This window comes from Malurus melanocephalus, unplaced genomic scaffold, assembly GCF_030028575.1.
Source record: "Malurus melanocephalus ecotype Western Australia unplaced genomic scaffold, MMel_1.1 scaffold_259, whole genome shotgun sequence".
Taxonomy (NCBI): Eukaryota; Metazoa; Chordata; class Aves; order Passeriformes; family Maluridae; genus Malurus; species Malurus melanocephalus.
In genome coordinates, this window is record NW_026623491.1 from 1,012,167 (window position 1) to 1,016,738 (window position 4,572).

Below are 4,572 nucleotides of genomic sequence, written 5' to 3' on the forward strand. Positions count from 1 at the left end.
CATTGTACCCATATAACAGGCTCTCCCTTCTCTAAATGGACATGTGTCAAGGGTCTGCTTAACAGTTTATATGACCAAATTGCTATGAAATTAGAGCTTGATAGAAGCAAGCCCACTAAGTCTTCCCTCCTTCTGATKATAGGAAGTCTTGGCACCTTGTACCTGCATAGTGTAGATAAGTGAGAAAAACAAGTGTGTGAAATATTAATACAAACAGGTATTTCTAGGCCATGGTTTCTAGCCAAWCAATGTTGTTCAATTGCAGATGAGAGGGGCTGAGGAAGCTGGCAAAGCAGAGAGATGAAAAAAAAGGTGCTGTGTGGCAAGTTCCCTTAGGAATATACAGTAGAAGTCAGTGAGGTCTTTGCTTCTTGAAGCTAATATTAGGAGATGCAATAAATGGCTAGTCTGTGCTGCAAGGGCAACTGGTGCTTGCTCTGTAATGCCAGCTCTTGAAAAGTGCTCCCTGTCCTTGGTGGCCCAAAGGCAACTGGGAAATTTCCTGCAAAGTTTTTCTGATTCAACCTATAAAAACAGGACGGTCCAGAAGAACAGGAGGCAGGTAAGAGGCAACCTGGTAGCCAGCATCTCGGACAGCAAGGCATTTTTTCTGCAAACAGAAGCTCTTAAAAGGAGTGGGAAGTAGGCCCCTTAAAAGAGGGAGGACTGTTAATACACAARACGGTTCCAAATGGATTCTGACCTTCTTTGGGCACTATTAAAAAAAAAAAATAAATGGCATACATAAAATCTATACATGAAGAAGGTAGTTTGTGCAATGAACAGTTCATCATAAGAGACCTGTGGTTTTCCTTCTGAGATACCTGAAGGCGATGGTCTCRCTTCTAGACTGAAGTGAGTAAATGAGTGTGGGAAAAGGAAAGAAGACAAGTGCAATTACCTCAGCTAGATGTCAATTTACATACCTGTACTACATGAATCCGTATGGCACAGTATGCAGGCTCATGCTTATGCTAAATGTTGTTTATTCACCTGTGTATAAGGTTTATTTAGTCTTSCTGATAAATTGGAAAGAACCCTGTGAACTCAAAAGGTGCACTTTTCCTGCAGGGCCACTGAGTGTCACCATCGTTCCGTGGCTTGTTCCGCAAGATGCCGTTTCTCCCGGGAATAAACCTCCTTTTCCAAAACGGGCTGGAATGGGAAAAAAATAATTGGAATGAAAATGGGCTGCTTCTTGCTGAACAGCCTGGTGCTAGGAAGAGCTGCACCTAAAATGTGAGCTATCTATGAAATGAATTCTGCCTTATATGTRGGCAAAGCATTTAACAAGTTTCCAGACAGACCCTCTAAGCCGGTCTTACAATTTGCAGCATGATCCTCAGTGACAAWTATGGGATGGAACAAGTTCTTTCCCAGAAGACACGAATAAAGCTGGGATCCTATCATTTGGTGAGCAGAATGAGCAGAATTTGTCGGAAGATGAAGTATTGATATTTACAAAAATAATGAAGGCAGTGGATGAAGTGAATGGAAAACTGCAAATCTTTCCATGGCATACTGGGCACATGTGATAAAACTAGTTGGTAATCAATTAAAAATAAATWAAAAAGGTACTCTTAGTACCTACTGCTACAGGAGTTATGGATGTCAAAAWTATCATCAGGTTCAAAAAGCTCACGGACAAACTAATGGAAACCCAGTCTATACCAAAGAGAACAGGTTGTGCTGTATTCTCCATTATTCCTACARCCATGCTTGGATGTGGGAGTAGAACAAGGGGAATGGACTGTAGACATTGGCCAGGTGCACTTGCTTTTCCTGGAAGGTATTAAGCAAAACTGAATCTGGTGGACTGAAAGGTCCAATGGGTTTCTTTTCTCCTGGGTCAGTGGAGATGAGTGAGATTTTACTTGTTTCACATGCCAGCAGTAGCAGAGTAGCRTGCAAGCTCAAAACAGACACGCACACACTATTTAATGCTGACGGGAGACATTACTTCAGTGACACCCATAAAAGCCCAGTGTCAGTGGCCTCATCCTGTTCCTAAGGATCAGCACTCAGAGAGATGGACTTTCATAGGTCTCAGGTTTTTGGCCTTATAAATCTTTCATCCTACTTGCTGACTGGACAGACCACATGCACACAACAGAGAACAATGTCGCATGGGAAATAATTCAAATATCTTGTTACAAATATAATACAAGCTGTGATGATCAGATGCAAAACTTGTGCAGACAAACATACCAGTTGCATTTGACAGGCTTTCATGATGTGTACCTTCTCTCCATTTGATCCAACCTGATCCCTCCATTTCCCAGCCGGTGATTTTTACCCCAAGCATACCAGTGCAGTTTTGAAAACCCTAAAATTCTCTTTATGGATTACAACATCCCCCCACAGCTGCTAAGTACTCCCCTGTAAATCCTAAAGCCTCTTTATTGCAGTATTTTCCCCTAGTCCTATTGCAGTAACTCCCCTTCGTTTGCATACATTCCAGAGAGTCTCCTCCTTTGAATCCACTTCAGTGGGTTTTGCAACAGGGACAAATGGTTTAGTCGTTCATCCAGYTGTTGTGGCTTTTAGGCGTGGTTGATTCATAGGGATTACTGTTTGCTGGGTTTCCTGCCTTCTCATTGTTTCTTTGTTCACCGATCTTTTATTTTGAATAACCTTAACTATCTTCTTGAAAATCAGCCAGACAGYTTTCCATCTGAATTGAAAAAGAATCCTCAGCATTTAGAGCAAGTATGCTTGGTAACAGCCCAACTGCCCTCCTGTACGGTGTGTTTTGCTGCTTTTCATGCAGCAGCAAATATTATTCTGTGATTTTAAGTCAATGGGAATTGACTGCAATTGATAATGGGAATTTTCTCCTGTGACCTGATGGCCCAGCATCGTCATGACGGAGCTAGATGCAATGTTTTTGCACCATGAAGCTCAAACCTGTCATTTGCAGCAGTATTTATGCTGCTCAGAGCCTCAGTGGTGCTTGAGCTTCTGCACCTCGTACATGTAGATGGAGGTGACTCATTCCTGTTTGTCTTTTGTGTCATCCTGATTGTCCTAGATGCACGTGATGGCATTCTGAAAAGAAACTCAACAGCTCTCATCAAGATGAGCCACTGGTCTCACCCGATGGACATTTCTTATWTTCTTAGAAACAAATATGTTGATCATAAAACCCTAGAGTGCTTTGGGTTGGAAGGGACATGAAAGATCATCCAGTTCCAAACCCACTGYKGTGGACAGGGGCACCTTCCAYTAGAMYAGGTTGATCACAGCCCCATCCAACCTGGACYTGAACACTTCCAGGGSTGAGGCAYCCACAGCTTCTCTGGGCAACCTGTGCCAGTGCCTCACCACCCTCACAGTAAAGAATTTCTTCCTAATAGCTAATCTAAAACAGTTTTCTTTTCATTTTGGAGCCATAGCCCCTTGTCCTGTCACTACATGCATACAYAGTTCCCCTCCAGTTAACATCTAAAGATGACATTACAGTTAAAAATTCGTAAATTTACAGTAATCAACCGTTCTTCCCCGAAGCCAGGCAACTGACAGGCAACAAAGACTGATGCTCTTTGAGAGTAATCAAGAAAAGCAAGGTCCGAGTGCCTACACAGCGCAGCTTCTCTTCTAAAAGTTGCCAGCGAGCTCTGACACTGTGGTTTCTTTACCCTGTTCATGCAGTTTCCACTGCACCTCTACGTGTGCCCTACACGACGAAAGCAGAAAACCTCCTGCTGTGTCCTGTTTGTTCATCAACGCTTGTTCCAGGTACCAACACAAACAGTTTACAACCTACRTTCTTCTCCCAGGCAACTAGCAACAGGACGAGAGGGCATAGTCTTTAGCTGCACGAGGGGAGGTTTAGGCTGGACAACAGGAGGAATTTCTTCACAGAAAGGGTGATTACTCATTGGAATGGRCTGTCCAGGGAGGTGCTGGAGTCACCATCCCTGGAGGTGTTTAAGGAAAGACTGGATGYGGCACTCAGTGCCACAGTCTGTTGACATGGTGGTRATCGGTCACAGGTCGGACTCGCTGATCTTGGAGGTCTTTTCCAACCGAATCGATTCTGTGATACATAAACCGACTAACGTTTAACACGGTTAATCAATCTCCAGAAGGACGGGCGGATAGCGACCCCTGGCACAGGGGACACCCGCTCAGGCTGGCGAAGAGCGCTCTGCGCCCGCCGACCAACCGGGCTGTGATCCCCATCAGCACGGTGCTGGCTCGGTGCCCGGCCCCGCAGGCCCAGCAAGGAGCCGCGGCCGAGGAAGGGCCGGGCGCTGCTGCCGCCGTTCCCGCCGCCGCCGGAGCGCGTCCCGCCAGGCTCCCGCTGCCGTCACCAGGGCAACGGGCAAGCGGCGCCCAGGGAAGCACCACGTGCCCGGAAGCGCCTCGAGGGAGGAAGTGACGGAGCGCCGGGGGAGCCCCAGAGGCCGAGATATTAAAAAACCCAAAAAAAAAAACCCACAAAAAACCCAACCCCCGCAAAAACCACAAAAAAGCCCAACAACAAAAAGAAGAAAAAAGGGATAAAACAAGAGATACGGGGGGGCAAGCGGAGCGGGCGGGGTCCCGCCCCCCCGGGGCCGCCCCTCC